Source organism: Battus philenor, unplaced genomic scaffold (genome assembly GCF_028537555.1).
Source record: "Battus philenor isolate CCGP_79_NKW_IND1 unplaced genomic scaffold, ilBatPhil1.0.hap1 SCAF_7, whole genome shotgun sequence".
In the NCBI taxonomy this organism is placed as follows: domain Eukaryota; kingdom Metazoa; phylum Arthropoda; class Insecta; order Lepidoptera; family Papilionidae; genus Battus; species Battus philenor.
The window spans coordinates 13,290,754-13,316,186 of NW_027181737.1; the positions used below are offsets into that span (position 1 = coordinate 13,290,754).

Consider the following 25,433-nt stretch of genomic DNA (forward strand, 5'->3'; position numbering starts at 1 on the left):
TTATAAAAACCTTTACAACTATATTGCCACCTAAACTGCTTTACCACGCTTTAGGTACGCGGGGCGAGACGGAAGTAGCACATGCTCTTTTTTCCTCGGTTTTGCAGCGGTTTCGGCAGTATCGTAGTGACAATGTCCAGTTCTGTCTTCCCGTAAGATCTAAACAGAGCTTCTTCTTAGTCGTTTCCTCGTGACTCAGGGTCTTGATCTATCATGACAGGTTTTGGTACCATTTTTCTCAAAACTTACAACTCTTTACACGCTTTTAAAACTATATTAGTCCAGCTAGTAAGTGATTTTCCTTTTCTTCTAGTCCTTTTACATTCTACATTACTGACAACTATAGTCTTTTATCTAATCCTAAGATCGTTAAAATTGTAAATGTGGAACTATGAAAACTAATATATAGTTATTACACAAATATGTAACCTATCTATTACAGAGGCAAGGTATGAAAGGTACAGAAATGGAAAATAATGTAATGAATAAAAGAAGATAGAATGAGAGATATTAAGAAGAACGTAAAAAAATTAAGAAAAAAGAGAATGTGAAGAAATGATTAAGCAAAACTGTCCATGTGAATCCAAGACAGAGGTTGTACGAAAGGTCCCGTATAGCGGGGGCCATAAAAAAAACTTATCAATAACACTGCTAAGTTAAACAGAATTTTGAAATTCAAAATTTTGCACATCACCAACTGCGGCGCCTTTAATCAATGTAAAACACAATAATACAATAATGTTCTGTGGTAAATATAAAGAAATCTGTAAGGCTGAGTGATCAAACTTTTCGGTCCTTGTAAGTAAGTATATAGGTAATTAAAAATAAACAACTTTGAAAATGATTCTATTAACGCATTAAAAAAAGTCAATTAAAATGAAAAGTGTAAAATACGCCATACCTTCTTACAATGTACCGAAAAATGACCGCAAAACATTCGAATACATTTGAATTCACTAATTGTAACTCCGCCGTCGGAAGGTTGATTAACATTTTCACGATGATAAAGTTCCGAAGAGTTATTTAGTCCATATACGAACGGAACGAAGTCCAGAGTGACTGCGTACACAGAAATAACGGGCCCATTGTTCGAGATAATAAAACATACATTATGTATTACGCCCTTATGAATTATTCAACGCGAATGTCAATTCCCAGAAAGTTTCACGTTGACATTTACATATTATCTAGTTCAAGAAAAAACTTATGTTTTAATTTAAATATGGAACAAATGTGAGCCGGCGATAACAGTAATATTTGAAATTGGATTTCATTTCATACCTAAACCTGTTTTTCATTATAAATCATCATTCACTATTCATTCAGCATTTATTTTTCAAATTCAATTGTATTTCATTTCCCTTTTTTATTTTAATACATTTTTCTTAAGTCTTTGATGAAATGCTTCATGAGAATGTGAATCGTAGAAATTCACTATAACATTACATTGTTGTTTTTTGTCTTTTCTATGGTAACTTTAACTATAAATAAATTCCTTTACATAAAATAGAGTTAAAAGAAATCCTAACACGCCCTAGTATGAAAGGAGCGCAAGCAAATTAAATCGATTTTTTTACAATGTGCCCATAATTAGATCCAATCGAAAAAAAACTGCGCTTTTTCGAGTACCACAATGAAATGCGCATAAGAAAATTAGAAATAAAGCTCCTACTAGTTTCTTTTTTGTGGTATTCGAGACACTTCTTTTATACCATATTCTGGCCAACTAACTTATCGCATGTTTTGCCCTTTGGGTTCGTCTTCGAATCTCTTGCTTCCTCCCTGATGACTAATCATTGGCCCCACATTTACAAAATTACAGAGAAGTGTTCAGTAACGTATTGACATAATATGTACAGTTAGGTGTTTTTTATACAGATAGACATCGTATTGCCTGGAGATAGTAGCTTGTCACATTCTAATATAAATAATTAATGTAACATATTTCTGAATGATTACTATATTTATTTATTAAATGTAAAATAAATACATTAATTTTTGATCTGTGTTATTCACCAATGCAGGAGATAAACGACAATATAAATAAGCAGTACGTTAACTGTCAAACGCGCGAAGTTCACAGCGATCTGTCAATTGCGTCCAAGTTTCAATAGTCGTTAAGTTTCTTCGCAATACATTTTTTTTCACGAGAACTTTCTACAAAGTATTAGGAAAGTTATATTATAAAAAAAGATAAATGAAATTGGTAAAGTCGTTCTCAAGTTGCGGCTTGATGAATGGAAATATTGTATCATTTATATATATAAAGTAAGATTGTTGTATTTATGACAATCTGTGTCAAAAAATAAGTATTATTTTGAACAGTGGTTACCTGTGGTGGAGGACCGAGACAAGCGGTCGTAGATCACGGGTTCGATTCCCGTATACAATCTTATATTATTCACGCTTTGTGCATTAGTTATACAGAATTGGCAACACTCACAAACAAGTTTCTAGAAGATGGGTTGCAGTATCCTCTGCGTACCATAATACCACACTGTGATCGTCCACCCAAGCATGGCGATTATGGTATACAAATCCATAGATATTTTTGGGCGGAAGCCTATACATTGCAGTGGGCGTCTGTAAGCTGAAACGACAAGGCTTTCACGTGTATTTTATGTCTATTTTATTAAGCGTTTTATGTGATAAAAATGATCGTTTAATGTCTCAACGACTTAGTACTCTGCTTTAAAAATGCTAATTCTTTTCCGTCTTCCCAAATATGTCCTTGGAGTCTACATTTTCATTCTTTCATCTTACCAATTCTCAGTCATATCGAACATCAGGTAGGTGCCGTAAGAAGCTTATCGGAGGAGTTTTAATATATCGCGGATTACCCCGGTACGCTCTAAAATCTGTTTTATGGGCAGATTATGCTTTCGTATAGCTTTAAACCCTGTATATTAGACGCTCTTTCAATATTTATAATAGTCTCAATTCGTCCGATGTAAAATTTTGTTTTGTGGATCTTACATAATGATTATGTAATAAATATATTATAAAATAAATCAATTCAGTTCTACTTGCGAGTGTTTCGATCATAATACGGTACAATTACAAGTAAATTCAAACTAAATACGTAATTTGCCTAGTTTAGTACCTAAATGGGGAATGGGGTACATTTAAATAATTTCACTATAATAAATAAAAATGTACAATTGGCGGTCTTATCACACGAGGCTATCTCTTACAGACAACCATAGTATGGAAAAGGTAAAGTATAAATTAAGGTAGGAGTTAATGTGTACAAAACAAACATATATACATATGTATATAACATATGCACTTATTCTTTTAAATTGCTTTTATCTAACCTATTCTTTGTATTTTCACAGACTAGCGATTAGCGTTACATTTAAAATTTTATTTTAGAAATTCGTTACATGTATCTTAAGTTCATTTATATTTACGACGTTAATATATCAGTGAATCATATATATGTAATCATATAATATTTTTTTATTAAAAAATCTGAACAAAATTTCAGTTTTGATACTTCAAACAAACGGTCCTAAAAATAATTTTTCAAAAACCTTTCTGGGGATATTTTTAATAATTTATTAAACACACGGCGATTGGGAGTAAAGTTTTTGACCAAAACACTCAAATACTGACAGACAGACACACAAATTGATTGTTATATATCTAAAGATTACTCAATTTTTAACGACAAAAATAACTTGTTCTCAAAAATTTAACACTTAAAAATAAACGTACGATTATCTTAGTTTTGAGAGCTTTCAACTTTTTCCGGATGAACGGTAAATTTAATTTTCTGTGGAAATTGCTATCCCGAGGCACGGCGTAGCTGCAATAAATTGAATTTAGCCGATAAAACTCCTATAAATACATATTGTCAGTACCCATCGCTAAATGTTAAAAACGTTATATTTTGAAACGGTAAAAGCTATTTGTATAAATAAAAAACAACTCGTATAGAGTCGTTTTTGAGATAATGTTGTTAAGCTTTTATATATATAAAAGCTTCGTTAGTTATTTCAGTGAACAACCTTTTAATTTCCCTTTCATAGACTTGAACGTCAAACTTTTTAAACAAGTATTTATTACAATACTATTGACATAATACTTATTGTACAACAAGAACAATGGATTTCGCCTGCAATCACGCTTTGGTATCAATATTTTATATTTAAAATTTTCATATATTTAATCATTTATTTATTGACTCTGAAAAATGGTAAATAAATATTATTATGTAACAATATTTTTTTTATGTATCTAGAACGTGATAGACTAGATGTTTTATTCTCAGAACAATATTCTAACACTTTTTATTATATTTATTATAAATGTAATGTTCAAATAGTATCATCTTTCGGTCCGTGATGTTGGTATAGAAATTAATCTAATAATTTTAAAATTAAGGACGTCAATTAAATTTTAATGACGTACTAACAAATGCCTTGACGGTATCAGACAGACTACCATACAAGGCAGTTGTAAGTCAGTGAAAAGAGTTGAACATACATTTTATAGTTACAGTAACGAATCTCGATGTGTTATACTTTCAAGCCATAATAGGTATAGTTTTTCTATTTTAAACTAACAGTGTCTAGTGACATCGAGTAAAAATTTATTAAGGAAAAACATTTTTAATTAATTTAAATTTAATCACCAAACAAATGAACACCTAAAGGGCTAAGATAATCTAGTAAGTAAAGTAGGATGGTCAATCTAGTATTTGGCAATATATATATGAATTATTAGATATACCCATCAGGACACCTTCCATCCGGACGTATTGAAAATATATGAAGATGACCTATATTTAGCAATGGGTCGTACAGCTGAAACGTTAAGAATAAAAACCATGATATTCCATGGAGTGGTCTTACCATGAATTACGTTGTACTCCTGCTTTATAGAAATAATAAAACAATAGATATATAATCATTGAATAAAACAACTGTCATAAAACAAACATATCACAAACATGTTTATCTGGGAGGTCAGTGTTTGAGTGGTCAACAGAAGATACATTTTAACTTATTAACAAATCACACATCAAACTGTCGATAATATCAAATTTCGAGTCGAAACATGAAATAAATTGTGTTATTACACATATATTTTCAATTCTTAACTTGGCAATTCCATCAACGTGCCATCACTTTTCTTAGTATTTACGTAGTAGATCGAACAAGTGTTGGGATACGTCATCGGTAGCCATGTTGCACAGATAATAAACAAATTATCATTTATAAAAATATTAATTTGCATAAAAATAACATGAACAAGTTAACACTTCCGTTTATTTAATAAGGAATAACAGTAATAATTCACTATAGCAATTAAATATTACATGAATCATCACGACGCGAGATCGTAAACATGGCCGTGGTCTGATAAATCATCCTTGAACCTACAATTATCAATACTACCGTAAATCACTTAAAGATATTTTAATTAAACATCTTCTATATATCAGCGAGGGAGGTGGGAGAGGTGAAGGGGGGAGCGGAATTAATTTAATTTTAACTTGATAATATATCAAGTCTGCGTCTCGGTAATAATGAAATTATGTTTGTACTTCGGGAATCCATTTGCATTCTTATTAGATTCGTTACCGTACCTATTCTTTGATGGAAATGTTATAAAATGTTTATAAAGCTCTTAAAATGATATTCCAATTAATTACATTACGATGTATTGTTTTTAATCGCATTAATTTTTTTTAATTAAACGATGGGCAATCTACATAGTGTTTAGAAGAGATGGCCACTAGGATTTTATGGTCCTTAAGCGGAAACCACGGATCGGCAAACCTAGTACACTACGTCCCATTAGGGGGAAAAAGACAATAAGGTTGTTGGAAGACACAAGCCACTTCCCAGGTACTATTGGAAATGTACAGAGAAAGCATGTGGCTAGTAGTGGAAGTCTTACTGCTGAAACGGTGATGACGATGATAATGATATTCCTGTTGTGATAAACTTCATGGATAGGTTCAATTTTGGGCGTAACCGTAGAAGATTTTCAGATGTATTTTAGATTGATTCCACCTTGAAAGACAGACGGCCCTATGAATATTGTTATGAAATAATTTATATTGGTCACTTGTGACGAAAGAAAAATGCCAATAGTCAAATTTGGCAGGAACTAGAATTAAATAAGCTGAACTAAAAAATCTGAAGCTGTCATATACGTTATCATAAAGTGGTCATCGTATTTTTTATGGTTTTATGGAGCCTCTGACGCTTTTAACTTTTAAGGACAAGGAGTTTTATTTCACTGATTTTTTCGTTTATACTTAAGTACGTCCCTTTTATTTTACGATTTCTTTCATTTGGTTACATCTTTCGTTTTTCACATTTTCACAAATTTTATAGCATTTTTACACATTCTTCCTATGCAACCTTTTCGATCCTTTTCCATATTTCATGCAACGCTACATATATATCTACATTTTATTTTTAATTTTTTTTAAATTCTTATTTAATTTACATAGTTATAACATTACATTACATAGTTATACTTTCCACGCTTAAGTAAAATTTTCAAACTTAAACTCCATTTTCTAATACTATATCACAATGTTTACCGTATCATGTATCATCATACACGACCTTACATCATATGTTTTGTTTTTTTAAGTTACCACCTGTATTATTTTTCCCCAGTATAGTAAGTAAATCGGCAGCTTTTCTCATCTCCATTAAGGAGCATTTATTTCCTTAGAGTTGGGGATACTTACTACTGTAGTACATAGAAGGTCATTATATTATGGTATTAACATTAGTAATTAATTTTAATAGACTTCGAGGTCAATCCACCTTCTTCGAACGGTTTTTAGCTAAAGAGACCTGCCCTAATAAATTTGATCCACATTACATAAATATTATTACTTGATTTTTCATATATATTATCGTAATAAATTCCTAAAATTGATCACTAAAAGTCATAAGAAGAATGCCAGAATAACTAAATTTAATTGAAACTTTAAGCTAAGAGAGTTCTCAATGCGCTCTGATCTAAAAAGAACCCACAATAAACTCAAACGGCTTTATTGTGGTCACATTTACAACATTCTTAATACAGTAGTTAAAGCAATTCATCCTCAAACTCTATTTTCACTTTAATAGTCCTTTGCACTGGTAATGGATTCTTTAAAAACTTCTTAAATTTATAAAAGATAGTCTTCCATCCCATTACGTATCGCCTCACAATAACTAAAGAGTGAAAAAATAATTTATATCATGCAGACAAACTTAAAACCATTAGGCTGTTACCTATTCAAACAAAATAGCTACCTATAAATAATAAAGCATAACACAGTGCCTAAAATATTAAACTTGTGTCGAGAAATTGCGTACACGATGCTCCAAGTACAATGACTTAGCCAAGTACAAAGTCCATGTATGTTAGTAGAGTAGTTTAAATCCTATATTAAAGTATTATAGTTGAATTAATGAAACATAATTATAAATAATATATATATGCAAAACTAATGATTTTAGTGAACAGATTACTATTAAATAGGAATAATTTATTTTTAATAATATTCCTCTTCTTCGCTTGTGTACTCTGCCGTGTACACAACTTTTCTCTCTCACCAAGGCCTTTTGCGAGATGTAATAGTACCAATATTGGAGCTTTCGACAATCTAACCACAACTACCATCATAATCATTCTTTAGTTCACTACATTAAACTAAAATTAGAAATTTATATCAACTTTTTAATTTATATCTATATCAACTCGTCTTAAGCACAATGTGGCCAAAGAATGTCCAAATTCGTACGTAAATGGTTACCCTTTGTCGCTACCTAATCTTCAGCTCCTGGAGACAAGAGAAACATCAGCCCGGCCCCGAAATCATAATAAATTTCACTTTTTTCTTTACTTTTAATTGCCCTGGTTTGGGACCTCTTGTTCAACACCTATCATAGGTAGACAAGATCTTTATTTATATTACAATTTTTCAAAAAATATTTACTAATTACTACAGTATTACATTTTCAAGGCATAAATCAATTCTCTCATAACATCATCATTGTCGCTTTAGCTGCACGACGTCCACTGATGGACACCGGTTTCCAATAAGACCACTCGGAAGTGACCAATATCACTTTACATAATGTAGTTGAAATTAAAGTCATATTAGATTCTTACTCAAAGCTTTGTCGGAAATCCCATTAATACTGAAGCTTTGCATCGGTCCAATCATCGGTCGTACATTTGCCTAAAGCATGTATTATGCAAGCATCATCTAAGCCTAAAACATTTTCGTATTTCTGATGGGCAGCCGGCTACGTAGATATTCCATTCAGCCGCCCAGACAATTCGACCACCCTAGATTGCTATTCTAACCCCCCACCACCTCCACCCTCAAGTAGGAGGCAGTCTGCCCGTTCGCATGGCGCTTAATTTCCGTATCGTATGGCCATTAATTTGTAAAACGATATTTGCTTATACATACGACTTGTATGTTTTATACTTACCTATACATTTCTCGTGTTCATTAATTGTTCTACCGGCAAATTTATTTTCTTCGCAAATCATTATGGCATTATATAAATTAAATAATATATAATTATGAATAAAACTTGCATTTTAGGTATCAATAGTTCTAAAATAAAGAAACAATCCGATCATTTTGTCACCGTTCAAGTTAAATTTTTCATGAGACCGCCTCGAGGTTAATGCGACTAAAAGGCGGGAAGTTGTTTATCTGTGGAAGTTTGGCGCCCTTTTTGTCGTCGGCCTGTTGGCGGGTTGATGCGGATTGCCCGACGTCACCGGCGCTCTCCCAGCCAACTTTTAATTACGACTATTGTGAGGAAAGTTTAACTAGAGGACAAAACAACTTTTTTTTCTAATGAAACTCCAAGCGATACCGCTCTGGCTATGTTTTAAGTTAGCTTACTCTGGCTGGTTTTTTAGGTTGATTTAAGAAAATAAATTGTAACTTTTCAAGATTGGGTGACGTCTATAAAGTCTTGAGTACTTAATATTCATTATTAAAAACCTTCAGACATTATTTTTATTTTTATTTATTTATTTAAAATTACAATTTAATAATAATTGTAAAACATTGTTAGAGCCGTTAACGTTCTTCTTAAATAGGGAAAAAGTTTAATTCCAATGTAAGATTTGAACAACAAAAAATTGAAACACGTATTTAAAATTGAGTTATTACATATGCAATTAATATTTATTTATACGTAAATATGAGAAGTTTGATTGTGTCTGTGTTTGATAATAATGTATCTTTATGATAAATATTTAAAGCGTTTAGATACTTTTAACATGACAAACGATTCGACCATCAAACTAAGTAGGTTAATATTAACCAAATTATATAATTTGATTAATAGCCATTATCCTTACTAACACGTTTTGCACCAGGTAATTCTTTAGACAACGCGCTGGGTGATGCCCTAACTTTAAGAAAGAAAAAACTTTGGGCATTAAAAGCACTTATTAAATGCAGAGATATTCCGAATAGGGAATCTAATCTTACCGACTATTATCTCCCAACATTTGCCCACAGTCTGTCGACTGATTACACGATTTAAAAAAATTTGAATTATTAACAAACGAAAAAGCACGCGTATTTACATCTGTATACCTAATTTTCTATCTCTTAGTTTTAAGAAATCCCATTCATTTAATGCATATTTCCAAACTCGAGTGGAACTTGTTCTGGCGCTGTTTGTTCAGAAAACTGAGACGCCATCCCGCATAAATTGCAAGGCTCCACATAATTAAAAATCAACATTTACGTTCAATTCAATCTTCAGCGCTGTCTGTATCAAAGCACTTTTGTTTTCTTTGTCTGTCACTCACGTAACGAATAATAAGCAGTTATAACGATAATAGCTTATTAGCTATTTTTAGTAATAATAAATAACAATTCGTCTCTAACAATCGGTTATATATTCTTATTTTTATACACTATTTTTTTATATATATTTTTAACTTAGTCTTGTCTTCTCTTATTGCCTTATTTATTGTAAGTTATTTTTTTTAAATATGAAAGAAATAAAATCTAGAAACTTAGCGCAAACTTAACCTAAATCAGACTTGTGTCTCATTTGGACTATATTATAAATTAATACCTATTACTATTGCAGATTCAGATCTGTTTGACCGGAATGACTTACCTCGAGACTGAACTTAAAGTAACACGTATTTAACAACTTATATCGAAGCTCTTTCACTGGGCTATTTAAATGTATATACTAGTATTTCAGAAATTAAATAAAAAAACTCTGCAAACAGAAAACGTCAGCTGACATATTTATGATATCATAAATTAAGCCTTATATGTGCCTCTGTACTACCTTGAGCGATCAACAGTGAAACCGGTCAAACTCTTTAAAACAAAAATAACATACATTAACGTTTTTGTTTCTTATAAACGCATCCTCAATCAAAAAAAATCTCATAGTAACTATTCAATGTAGTCACACCGCGAAGAATATCGATTGAAGTATAAGTTATTACCAGGTAAATGCGGGTAATTCGTGTACATACATTGTGAAGTGGACAATAGTGATTACACCGCATAATTTACGTAATAGCCGGTGCACGGGTTCGCGATAACTACAGGGCAGTTGTTTTAACCATACACCGCTGTGGGCTTGTTTATTTTTTAAACTGTTTTCTCTCAAGTCCACTATTATTTAATTTTCGGTATTCTGTTAAGGGTGCTAACACACTATTGCAATGGTAATTCGTATAAAATTAAAACTTAAATCTTTTACACAATAAAAAAAGCTTATATTTTTATAATAAATCCAACTGATTTATTAGTAAATAATATGCGTATGATTGTTGTAATAATTCTGAAATCTGTTATCAGCTTAAATTTAGTTGGTACAGAATATATTTCAAGTTATGAAAGGTTTACTATAGGTTTTAGTCATTGAGATACTTTTAATCATCGTCTTTTCATTCCGAGGAAGTTCACTGCTGGACATAAGCCTCCTATATTGATTTCTAATAAAGACATATTGGAAGCGCCTTTTACTTTTAACATAATGAAATTAAAGACATATTAAAGTCTTATTCAAAAGTTTTTCGGAAAACCTTTAAGAGAATTTCCAACAGGACTTGCCTACGTCCAGTATTCCAGGGACTATTACATTTAAAGACACAACAACACAAGATATTAAAAGAATGAATTTAAAAAATATATTTTACAATTACAATGATAATGATTATAAGTTATATCATTTATTTTAGTTTTCATTTACAAATTAAAACAAGTAAAAGCAATCGGCCAAGTATCGCAACAGAACGATATATCCGCCTAAAAGGAATTGTGTAGCTTAACACTTTCGAAGAACAAACATTATTTCCGAACGATAAAGTAGCGAACTAGCAACTTTAACAAATCTATTTCAAGCAAAAGAAACTAGCAAAGCAATAAAAGCGAAATAATAGTTATGGAAATAGTCTTTCATTTTCCACGAAAGAAAACTCGGAACTACCGACAATATGAATGAAACTATAATATTAGAAAAGTTTCGTCGCTGGAAATGAGAAAGCGCTGTACTCGTTCGTCTAATACGCGTAGTTATAAACTTGTTCAATATAATATCGAGTGGAGAGAGGCTGTCCCGCTCGCACGACCCGGTACCAAACCTTCCGCTTTAATTGCATATTCAGCTGAGTAATGGCACCCTAGATACCTATACCAAGCACTACTTTGAGCTATCATTTATATTAATAAAGGTGTCCGAAATCTTACACTCTACAGCATAAAGCAAACGTGTGCCGCACCGAGAGACTAATCGCAAAACCAACACATATAATTTTATCGTCTATCATCACTTTACTTTGATTTTGCACTAGTGTTTATTTATAGAAAAATACGCAATATAATTTCTCTACAATATACAGAAGAAAGGATTAAAAATATCGATACTTTTTAACCAGCATCACATCTGCTATTTTTATTCCAGTATTAAAACTCATACCTGAGTTCACGTTTATTAATTTTATGCAGTTCGTTGTTCACCATGTCTCATTTATTAGTGATTTTACGTACAAACATATGTATATTTATTTGACTATAATGAAACTTATTAAAATGTAATAATAATTTTCATGTCAATTATGGAGTAATGATAATACGAGATAAATAAATAGATATGTCTACGAAACCAAAGCCCGAATGAGAACATTAAAAAAGAAAGTGAAGTTCACGTGGTTCTGGAGCGGAGACCATAGAGAAGCGCAAGGTAGAACGTACATCCGTAGTTTGAAGATACTGGATGCAGTCTGTTGCGAATCGATTCTTTTGGAAATCTATGGGAAAGGTTTATGTTAACTAATGGACGTACTATTGCTGAAGTGATGATGAAGATGATGAATTAAGTGTATACGGGTCGTTAGTCAAATGAAATATTAATTTGAAATTTGTGGTTAATAAATAATGTTTAATGAACTATAAAATAGTTGATAATAAAATATCGCAAAGTTTAACATGCAAATAAGATTAGCGGTGCATCTCAGCGCGTAGCTGTAGTGTACCTAAAAGCAGAGAGCTCTGTGTACTGTAAGCGATTGTTATGATAATACGGGCTGCAATAGACGGAGTAGCGATGAAATATTGGCCTCTTTTGCATAAGCACCGCGTTGTAACTCGGGCGGAACGCTTCTACGCCGCGCTACGCCGCTACGAGCGGAACTCGTAGCCACTTAATTGCTCATTAAGGGAAACTCTAAAGCAAATTTGTAACGCGATTTAAACTTATCCGGAAACAATAAACATGTTCGTTAGCACGTCAGACGTGCGATCGTTAACATTCCTGACGTCTTATTTATAAGTGTTAGTTCGTGAATAACTTTGACTCGATGCTTAAGCGTTGTATAACCACATTTACTCATTTTTTTTTCTGTCAAAAAAGAAAAAAACAAAAAATATTTATAACAGTATTGTTTTAAGTTAGCTTTTGCTTTCGTTATATACTTTATCATATTTAAACTATTACAATACAATTGGGTATATAGTTCTTTTAGTCGATATACAGAGTGTTTATGATTTAAAAGATTTAAAGGGATGAGTATATATATAGTTAATTAATACAGTACACCTAATCTAAAAATCAATAGTTTCATAAATAATTAATAAAAAAATGATAAGGTAGTAAGAAAAAGCGCTCTGAAATTTCTGATTACTATGTATTCAAATACATTATCCTTTAATATCTCTCCCTGGAGACTTTTTACCGTCAAAAGTTAATAACCTGATATATTCCATTGTGAAAATTAATTAAAATCACATATTTCGAATTTTGAAATTGGTGTAAAAGTTTTAAAGGTTTTCGCCATGAAATGAGATATACATCCACCCCTTTAAAGCTAATACACCTATAACCAAACACTCAGTATTATTGTCAACTTTTTTAACTTATTTTTTCTCTTTTATGATATTAACTTATCTTACATACTGAGCATCACTGCTCCGCCGAAATGTTTAACTGGTAGAGAATGCTTTTGACATTAAGTTTCCTTTTTTTTACTATGTACAAGAATTGTACAAAGTGGAAATAGCATACATAATATAACTCTTGATACAAGGAACAGTAGTTCAGTATTTTTATAAACACATTGATACATGTTACAAATACCAATCTATATAGTAATATAATAATACAAAATGTTATATAAATTGTAAATTCTGGCGATAAAAAAGTCAAACACTTTAAGAAATTTAAAAGTAAAAATTTTTAACAAATTTCTTCATATGTAGTGTATTTATCGTAATAACTATTTTTTTTTATTTACAGTGTTGTCGTAAGACCATTGATACTACAGTTTTTCATAATAAGACTCCCCGTGAACAGCCTCCTTAAGATCAAAATTAAGCCTTTACCGACAAGCGCCATATTTTATTCCAGAGTATTCCTAATTTACTTTTATGTGTTCACTTCGCTCGCCTGATATGATAATGCATATACGAACTTATCGCTATTCTTCGTTGTCGTTCGTTTAGGTTCGGTTGATAGACTGGAACAGCAAATCGTAGGAGGCTTTTTCCGATAAGTCGGAGTGGGATAGCATCGGAGATCCCAATGCGGTGCATACGATGTTTTATCTTCTTCATCGGAAATGTAAACTCGATTTTTTTATGATTCAATTATATTTCTGTTAAGTTTCTTGGATTATTAAATGTAAAACAAGGTGAGATATAATGTCTTAAATGCTATTTCTTTTCACATCTTTGTTAATAGAGAAGTTAGATTTGTCTCTACATTTCAAAAATTATTGTGTTTAAAAGTGTACATTGAAAGATTTAATTAATAATAACACACGCTATTTATCTCAAGAAACGATAAATAAATATTTTTAATATAAGCTTTCAAATATTTAGAACGGTAGTTAACATATATTTTCACGCGAAAAGCTATAAGAAGGTGAAGCTCGCGAATGTATCACAAATTTGTAATTTGTTTATCAAATGTCTGTTCTATGTATATGTAGAGAAGCCAGCTTGAAGGGGGGAGTTTGGGGGGGAGGGCGTCGCTTGCCGCGCTCGCTTCGTCCGTCACACGGGCACCAGTCACGTGCGACGACGCCGTCTCTTCGTGCGTTTTATGTAACATATCGATTCGCTGCAATCGATTACCGATCGCGAATTGCACATCACTCGGACGATTTCCCGCGCGAATTCAAATTTCGAAAGTCGTGTGTGCTTGTGTTATTTTTAGTTTTTTTTCTTTCGTTTTTTGGTGTGCCATAGACCTTGGATTTACAGCTTCCGCGTTCGACGGCTGAGGTAATAACGTGTTACAAACTTATTATTGTTGGATTTGGTAAATGCGGCCTGAATTGTTGCGCAAGAAATGACGTGCTTGCATAAAATCTCATAGACATTGATGGAAAGGTCAATACACCCAGTGGCACGCGAGTAAGACGAAACGAATAAATGTGCCGCTGTGATGGCTAGTCAATCTTTTACTGGATGGGCGATACACACAAATATTTAATAATCTATATTTAATAATTTTATAGCAAAAATATGAATATTAAACATTACTTGTACAGTTTTGTAACAAAAGGATGTTATGTTAATTGAATGTTAATTAAAACAAATACATTTGATATTTAAAAATATTTCAACGGGCAACACAAAATTCCGTCGGTTGATATTTATGCTTTTTACATAAATTAACATTTATGTTCCATTTTGTAATCATAAAATGCTAATATTATTCAAATTAGTCCATTAAAGCAATGTGCGAAAATACAACATGGATAAAATAATATTTCTCATTCGGTATTTGTATTAAGTCAAAAGAAATTATAATAATTAAATTTAAATTAATTTTTCATGAGAATAATATGTAATGAATATGTTAACATATTCCATAAATTAGATTTGAAAATAGAAACGGATGTTTGATTTATTTTTAGTCTAAGATAACTGAATGTATTTAAACAAGTTATCGAAATAAATCAAATTGTGTATACGTCTATATTTGTAGTCATAAATTATCATCATATATATTTCAATTAAATATTTTATTACATTTTTAAGAATACTATAATAATTACATAATTTGCAAATGTATTGCAAATTTAAAAAGCTGTTCATAATAGCGTTATAGATAATTTAATTTTTAATTTGAAGAATTATTAAATTTCCCGATTTTAATAAATATCTGGAAAATACGAATACTTTATAAAGTTAGTATTTCAATTATGCCGAATTCTATATTTATATTATATAAATCGTTTTTACTATGGTATAATTAAAATGATATCAAATCATAAACATATTTTAAAAACATTAACATTTTAAATTTATAGGTAATTTATATATTTAACAACTATTGTAGCTTAAATTTAAATTTTAATGTAAACAAAAATTTAAATTTCATCGTAAATTATGAATGTAACTTGTTTAAATTATTATCAATCAGTTAACATATGTTTAACAATAATTTTAATATACAGGATGATTGGTTATAGGTATAAAAGCTTTAAAGAAGTGTACATATAGCTCATTTTCTGCTATTTATACCCTGTCCAAAATAAATGGCTTCAGGAATAATAGATAATAATTATATATTTATTTACTTGCCGATTGTAAATCGGTGTAAAAGCTATAGATCTTTTTACCGACAAATGAACTATACACCTCTTTAAAGGTTTTACATTTTACATCTGGAATCAATTATCTTGTATGTAGAATAAAATATTAGATAAAAATTGTAGGTTTATTGCTCAACGCTGAGCTAACTAAATATAGCTTGCGATCGTATGTTGTCTGTTGGATTCTGAACAGATGCACACTTTTGTAAATGATTTGAAATTACTTGTAACAAACAGTTAAGGCAACCTTGTGAAAACTGGCATTTATGACTAAAATCTAAAATATTTTTACATTTATTCATCCGGCACTAAGTTCTAGTGATAAAATACGGCCATATTGTCGGTCTTTAAATGAAAATCTAACGTACCTATCGTTGTTATATTAGAAAGCTATTAATTGCAGTAAATGGCGTAAAATTAAATTTTTGATTTACTTACAATTATTCTGATATACTCAGTAGTGGTAGCCCAGAGCCAGAGAACTGAGGCGTGCAATCGTATTCCCTAGATACAGTCTTAAATATAATTTACAGATTATGCATTAATATATTGCCACTGCTTACAAACAAGCTTTATAGGATCGCCACTGCTTAAAAACAAGCTTCAAGAGGATCGACAGCAGCGTTCTTCGTACCATAATACTATGGTGTATCCACCATAGATATCTTTGACTCCCTCAAATCCTATCCCCTGCAATAGGCATCAATAGACTGAAACAACAAAAACTATTCTGATATATAACCTAATATACTATGTACATTAGTATATTATAGTTGTAAATTAATTGATAAACAATTTATTGTCTATGTTCTAAATTTATTAAAAAAAAAAAACATTTTAAAACAACAAGTTGAAAGCAGTTGTTAAAATTTTTAAATTAAGGAGTTACGTCAAATAAAATCGCTTATTAAAACTTTTTTTTTCTGAAATAAGAAAAATAAGATGCAATTTTATTTAATATACGTCATATGTCTTAAGAGAGACATACAGAACGTAAACGAAAATTTGATCAATTCGTTACCCTGATGAGAAGTGATATAGCTCGCCTAAAATACTATCACAGTGAATTTAAAAAGATATGGTGTGTTATCTTACACTCTGCATATGTTTTATCTGTGCTTTCAATTTCAGTTTTAATATGCATTAAAAATTATATATTAATATAAATAGGATTCTCTATAAAAATGGTAAGACTAGATACCCTGTAAGAAAAATATCCACTAAACAATTTATGTCCTTCATAATAATTACAAATCTACATTTAAGATAAAAAATATGAATCAAATTTAACGATCGTATTCGATTCATGTTGAAACGACAGTAAATTAACACGGTAATAAAAATATAAACGCGTTCGAGATATTCAACACAGAAACGTGTGATCGAATGATAAAAATACTCTAAAAAAAATTATTACATTAATGTTCATGGTAATTAACATCAGTAACTGAACGCAGTTGAATTAGAATGGGTGTGCCGGCGGTATGCAGGCTGTACAAAATATTTTTAACTACATTTAATGTTTGTTCATTTCCTTCTTCTTTGAACACATATTAAACAGTGCATGATTCTTAGATATATACATACATAATAACAGTTGTAAAGCTTGTCATAATCAACGATTATTATTTCATTGATCCATTCATTCATTCATCCATTCATTCATTCATTTATACATTCATTCATTCATTCATGTTAGCCGGTAGCTGGTAGGCCCCAAAAACGCCGAAAAGACCCGCATCAAGCAACTTCTCGCGACTTTACCTATGTCGTCAGTCTTTCTAGTGGGGGACCTACCCTCGCTGCACTTACATGCTCGTGAACCAGAATCTTTCGGCCCCAACTGCCGTCAGCTGAAGCGACTACGTCGGTGACTTTGGTTTTTCTGAGAATCTCCCCATTTCTGATTTGATCACGCAGCGAAGCTTCAAGCATAAGTATCTCCATTTCATTGTGTGTGACCGTAAATGTTGTAAAACCCATCGTAAGCGATCACATCTCGGATCTATTTGTCATCACTGGCAATACTCATTGAGCAAAGACCTTTGTACTCGAGACATTGTGGACCGAACATGGAGATGTTGGGATTATCATTTACTTTCTATTAATTTTAATAAAAATTTAAGTAATTTTAGAATCGAATTAGAAACGATGATATGAAACAGTTTCAAGGCAAATACAGCAAGGCTGCTATCGTGTTCATCTTCGCATATAACGTATATAACATTATTCCAGGAAATATTCGATAACTGAGAAATATTTATAAAGTAACAAGATAACTACAACTAAATATTACATTCAAGTTTCCTAAATGAGAACGATAAGATAAGCCCAAAAATTGTTTTGCTTTCATTAGAAATAATAATTTCGACGAATGCATTTGAGCTTTGATATCTTTGTGACTAGAGTAACCACGTTTTTGATAAATTCCTATCGGTTATAAAATATTTATTAACTTGCCTCTATTATCATCATATGAGCAATAAGACGTCCACTGCTAGATGTAAGCCTTCTTCATAAATTTCCAAAATCACTGATTGAAAGCGGCCTGCATTCCGACGGCAAAGTCGTCAGCCTTGTGGATGGACGTATTACGCTAAGCTTGCCAGTTCTTGGCGTTCATTCCAGAAGATCCTACTGGTTATTAGGTCTAGCATTAAGCAGCATGCCTACAACCACTCAAACCTATTCAAGCCGGACCTCTTAAATACTGATTCGATCTTATAAAAAATCTCAACCATATTGAAGGCTCATTGAGTTAATATTGGAGATATATATTTTTAAAAGCTATATTGTACATGATCTTTCTAAGAAACACTTCTCACATATTAAATAATAAAACACAAACATGGTTTCCATTAAACAAATGTCCGAAAAAATCATTGATTGTGGTGACCACAGTAAAATGTGATTCATAGACATTTCTTATCTTTACTTATCCTGATGTAAAGTTTACATAACATAGTAAATTGAGATTGGCTGGGCCACAGATAATGTTTATCTGTGTCCTCATTTTCGGCTTTGTACCATACAATATGGCCTTTTTATTTTTATCTTATACCTATTCTGGACAGGAAACCCAGTTGTCATTTTAGTATTAAGACTTTCTGGTGCATACCTATAATGTTTTTCTCCAATAAAATTAAATATTTAACTCGTTAATCTAAAGAAACAGATATTCTTACAAGCATGAAAATAGTTGTTTATATTAAGGTCAACATTTAAAATTTAAAACATAATTAAAGAATGAAATAAAAATAAATACGTAATGAAAGTTAAAAGAAATAAACAAGCATAGCTAAATTTTTGTGGAAAAAAAATCTTCACGTATGCGCTTTAGGCAGTCATAATTGTTGTGTTCCAAAAATAATTTAACAATAGACGTGAAAACCTAAAAGAATGCTCTTACCCGCTTCATTTTCCGTAGTGTTTTCACGTTTCGCGCCAAAAAATATTTGTAGGCATGGCGGCCATGTTGGCGGATTGTGACAACATTCCTACCTACATAATATGCGTGGCGTGTCGAATAAAAATTTAGGTCACTCTCGCCTCGGCCTCGATCCATTGAGAGCGGGCGATCGAGTGCGTTGCCGCTTGATACATTTGTAAATAAACACACGTGCTCGTCACGCGGTCCTGAAAACTTGCGAAACTTACAGGGCTGTACACAAGGGCGCTTGCAGAAGTTCTACCGAAAGCTATTTCATGCGCCTCGAGCTGTTAACTCTCTAAAGCTCTAGTTCACCGTAATGAATCAATGATGGATGCTCTCAGTACTCTCTTTCATCATCATTATCATGTGAACAGATAGGCGCCTGCTGCAAAGAATAGACCTTCTTGGACGATCATCACAATGACCGGTTCCTCTATGAGACAAAAAGTATATTACATTATGTAGTAATACTTCGACTAACCGCGAATCTGTCCTGATTTATAAACAACGTGTGATGCAAAATTAAAAAGATATGCAACAGGGCTATCAATACGATATTGTACAAAAGGAACCTATCACCGTGGTTATAAAACAAAAACGCCTGAATATTTTAAGTAAAAAGATAATAACATGATCTAGAATCATCGAAGAGCACATTGTATTCAATTAATTTGAAAAATACATCCGTTGAGATGTCTAACAAAATAATTAAGGCTATCACTTAACAAGATAACAAAATTTACCAAAAGCAAATAACAAATATAATTAATTAATTATTGTTAACAATAGAAGTAAATAGTTGATTATTAATGAAAATGTTGAACGTAATCATACCGTTGTCTAATTGTATGTTTATAAAGTCTTTCATTATTCAATTATTTATTAAAAAAAATTATACACCTGTTGCAGACGAATTAAAATAATTACAATAATGCTTTACAAACAATTAAAAATTCAGAAGCACCTGCTCATTTAAGGTGTGTACAATATTTACAATATCTTTACATTGCAAAGGCGATAATAAACGTTTTATGACATGCAACAGCTAAGAAATACTGGTCTATTATATTTTATAATTTAATACTGTGAAGTTTTTCCACCTCGGTATCTATTTTTATCGGGTAGTTTTTTTTGTTTATTGATATAGTCAATGGTGGCAGTATTTTTATGGTTTCTTCTTATTTATTTTGTTTTTTAAATTAAACATTTCAAATGACCTGTTTCATTAGGTGATGGTGCGACATTTAGTAGGTATGTAAAAATCTAAAGGCTTGCTTTTTAAAATTATGCAAAGATTAAAAGAGTTTAATGTATGACTAGGACTAGGAAGCAATCGTCCAAATCAAGATTCTGCCCTTTTGCCCCCCCCCCCCGCCACGTAGCAATCTACTGCCTGATCACTTCAGGAAGAAAAAGTGTCGGAAAAAGTGGAAATATATCGGAACTCTTTTTTCAAATGTACACCTATTTGTTTTAGTAATTGTCAAAAGAAAAAATTTAATTGATTCTACAGAAATAACTCAATATTTATGACTGTCATTCCAGATGGCAATAAACACAATATTTTTTTTAATAGAGAAGTATCCAAGCTATCACGATTTAAAACTCATTTAAAAAACCATTCGCGCTCGCACTGACGTTTTTAATCAAAATGCGTTAATGAAATCTGTCCGTCTGTGAAACGCAGTCGAATAAAACGTGAATATCAATGTAGCAGGCTCTGGTCAAATGAAAGTCCGGAAGCGGAATTAAGACATTACTTTTTATAATGATAGAATAAAAATATATAAGCGATCTTCATAAGTACTACAGAACTGAATAATAATTAAATCTTTATCAAAAAGTCACATATGAACAAATGTTTTAAATTTGTTTATTAATTCAATATGCACACATTACAATTCATTCAACAAAAACCTTTTTATACAGAAGAGACAAATATCAAATCATTTACCTATAAGTACAATGTAAAATCATATTTAAAATTACGGGACATTATTGAATTTCAGTACGTATTTTAAAACAGTAATGGCACAGTAATAAAACTGTTTACATTTTTTATAACGTATAAAATTGAGACATACGTAAAATAATTTTAAAAATTGATTTTTAGTTTTAATAGATGACATTGAAATTTTTCCGTTATCTAAATTTTTTATCTGAAAAATAGTATAAAATACTATGTTTTACTGGTGCGATGAAACAATGCACTTCTACTATTATAAAAGGTGAAACAAAATTTTAAATTTCGAAACCCTGTTTGGTGTCACATTGTTATGATAAAACTCTTAAGATGAATTACAAATAGTCGCATTTATGTAACGGTATCCTTTTGTAATCGATATTTATATATTAAGAAGCTTGTTGCTTTGAAAACTATCCAGACGATAAAGGATTCTGTCCGAAGTACAGGTAAAAGCTATGTAGTATATTCGCGTTGAAGCAAAGCAGACCGCCACCATTACGCACGGAGCTTTTACGTGGCGGCGTAAATTTTAATTCTGGCCATTTTCACGGGTCCCGTAATTGACTTTACGAGTCATATCAAATGCAATTAACCATTCTTCTGGATCCTGTTTCGTGCCATATTTTCATTGTGATACACATATAGACCGTATTAATGAACACTCTCTTATAACTGTTGTTTTAATTCAAATTGTACGTCGCTGCGTCAATGAGAATAAGCGAGTTTTTTTTTAATTTTTTTTATAATTGATTACCATTACGTTTAGTTTATTTATCTATTTACATAGCATACTTGAACTACGAGTATGTATTTGATTATCCATTGTTATATATGTTAACAAAGGTTTTTATTCCTTGAATATATTCATTAATTATGTTTAGATCTTTTGCTTGAAAAAATTTTGTAAATGGAATTAATAGCTATGTATAGAAGTCTTTATTCGTAATATTCAACAAAACTTATGCATTCTAGGCCACATATAAGAATAACACTTACAGTTTTCATAAAAATAACTGTCAACACTGATCGGAAGACGCTCGCTGCTAGTATGTGATGAGATTTCTTGTAGGAGTGATTGAATGCGGCCTGTATCAAGCGTTTACCAGCGACCTTAAAAAGATTTCTTTATGTGAGTGGATATACTGCGTTTGCCGAGCCTTCGTCTCCCCACCAGAATCTTAAGGTCCCAGCAGCCATCTGTCATGAGTCCTATGTACCCCGTTCGTCCGCTTCAAATTGTTGTACTGCTTTTGAAATCGAAATTATGACCGCCCCAGCAATTTAATTTTTGTTTATTTATTCAATAAATATATAAGATACCGATCAGTCAACGAAAGGAGAGGACGAAGTCGTGCTTGCCTTTAGTAAAGAAGTAGATTTAAAAGATCTGAAATACAAACTCTGTAAATATATATATTTTTTTGTCTAATAGAGATCACTTTTCGCTGTTAACTAGTATTTCACGAGAGGTCATCGACCTTCGCTCCGCAGACATCAAACGCCGGACCCGACGTTTGTTTACAAACAAACCGAAATCAGTCTATTCACGGGCGGCTCACATTTCCCGAGCCCCCGGGACCGCGGCGTAAGATTCCGCACTCCTGTTAGCCTTGAACTTGGGGCGCTACACTACTACCACCATGATTTCTTATTTTCCCGGACTTTTCAATAAAAGCCTCACTGCTGTTTACTAAAATTACAAAATAACCAATGAAATTGAAAGCTCTCAATAATAACTTTATTTTTCATTGAACATTGTTTACTAGGTGCACCGAATATTTAGTCAATTTCGCGGGAAATGGCTGTATGCAGCCAAAGGAAGAACGGTTATCTTGACGATCTTTGGGAAAAGCTAATGCCTTACAATGGGCATCTATCGGCTGATATAATGATAATATTTAGGCGTACATAAAATAAACATTACCTCTTGTGCTATTTAGTACTGTGTTACATTACAGTAGGATTTTCACTCTCAATTTTACAAGAATACTCAATTAAATAACAACGAGAACTAAAGATCGTAGATATTTATGCTTATACTAAAAAGCAAGATAGAGGGATTTTAACTATTACAATAAGATAATAATCATATGAATAAAACTAAATATTTTGTTTAAATTTTATGGTTATCCCAAAACGTGGACTATTATTGGTTACCCTATTGACCGCGGCGGGATTCTACCAAGTCGTTGCGGTAGCAAATCGCTCTCGACGTGGGTGACAAAGTATCACGAGACCTTACTCAAGCCGGTCTGTCGCCGACGTTTATTTGTACGGATTGCGAGATAAGCCATTTTATATCGTTATAAAAATACGTTTAAATGCGCTTGGTTTCTAGAATGCTTTAGTTTTTGACAGTCTCAAATTTAATAAAGTTGGACAATGTTAGTTTTATATCCAATGCAGGGTGTAGGCCTCCCTCAAAGATCCCTACCCTTACCCTTAGACCTTAATATGTTCTTGGACCACCTAGTGGAGGGACCCCCGTCACGTCTATTGGCGCGTGGTCGCAACTCTTGCACATTTCGATCCCAACAGCCAACAGAGACACGAGCGTTGTGCCCATAGACGAGCAATTCTTCGAGCTACGTCAGTGGTCTTGGTTCTTATGCAGTTCTCATTTCTGATGTGATCTTGCAGCCAAGCTTCGAGCATAGTCTTCTTCGTTTCTCTCTAAGAAACCTTGAGCTTTATAATAAAGCCCGTTGTAATCGATCACATCCCCCAATCGACTAAAAAAATAAAAAACAATTTTATACCCAAGTATTTTATATCGTCACTGTAAACACTAAACATGGAGAGCGAAATACTAGTGCGTGAACTTGCCCTTTAGCCGGAAGCGCACGTGCTTTCAAAGAAGCGGCATCCCGGGCCAAATCCGAGTGAAATATATCCGGCCACGGGGAATCGGCGTAGACGCGCTGCAGACGGCGCGACACGGATATACAGCGACTGGATGTTGTCGCTATATTTACTTACTTTTTTTAAAGTGTTTCATTACTTTTTAAGTTCAAATATTTTTTTCCAAATTAGTATTCAGATTGACATTTTATTTAAACTACAAATCAAATTGAAATTAAAATATTATTGTATTAAAAAAATTAAAGAAAAAAGGTGTAAACCGATAAATTAAATTAAAAAGAACTTTGCCAGAGTTACGACATAATTAGTAGAAGAGTTAAAAATCTAGGCGTCTTCTGCGCTCTGCTACCTGGAATCCACGGAATCTGCCACTTGGATAACAGTGAAAGTCTAAAAGAAAATAAAAATGTTGAATGTCACTTCTGTAAACTTTACATCCATGTTGCGATTTGTTCACGCGATTACACTTAACCCTGATAAACGGGGCGATAGTGGTGACGGCGCCCGGGCACCCGGGTACTCGGTCCCGACCGGTTCAGCGCGACACGTGTTTTATCGACGTACAGAACCTTTATAGCAAAGTCTCGCTTGTCACACGCCTCGCCTGCCTGTACGTGACAAGCCTAATCGCTTTATGATTCCGCTTTTGAATTTGGAAGCCCGTTTACGTATATACGCTTCGCTTACAGGGCAAACAACAACGAATATATTTTCGTACTCGCATGTTACTGGTCATTTTCAGTGTTTTATAAATACGATCGACTAAGACTTTATTAACAAGTTTTTCCTCTTGCTCTCGTCTACTTACCTGTTATATACAGATTATATATATAACACGACCGATAGGTCATACGAGGCCCAGAAGTGGGGGACGTCAATAACACAAACACAACCTTTTGTTATATAGTAGTATCAATGCCGGAGCGGTAAAATCAATCGGTTTTTCTGTAAAATACGTCGACTGATACGACATTACTTTCCGGTCCCCCTAATATTTCTCGCCCTTCATGATATTTGCGAGTTTGAGATTTTTTTACAATAAGCGATTCCTTCAGAGATCTGAATGATACTACAAGTGAATAAATAAATAAAAATGAA

At 32.2% G+C, this 25,433-nt stretch overlaps 1 protein-coding gene across 4 annotated transcripts in view; it reads left to right on the forward strand.

Moving 5' to 3' along the window:
• The window catches only part of Tet (Ten-Eleven Translocation (TET) family protein), a 141,001-nt gene that overhangs the window by 65,043 nt on the left and 50,525 nt on the right, over nucleotides 1–25,433 (forward strand). For 3 of the 4 annotated variants that reach the window (XM_068774725.1, XM_068774726.1, XM_068774727.1), the window contains exon 1: nucleotides 14,542–14,755. The exons of the other annotated variant lie outside the window; for it this stretch is intronic. The gene's annotated coding sequence lies outside the window, so the exon portion shown is untranslated. Of the gene's footprint in view, nucleotides 1–14,541; nucleotides 14,756–25,433 lie in introns of those variants that run through there. 4 annotated transcript variants of the gene reach the window in all.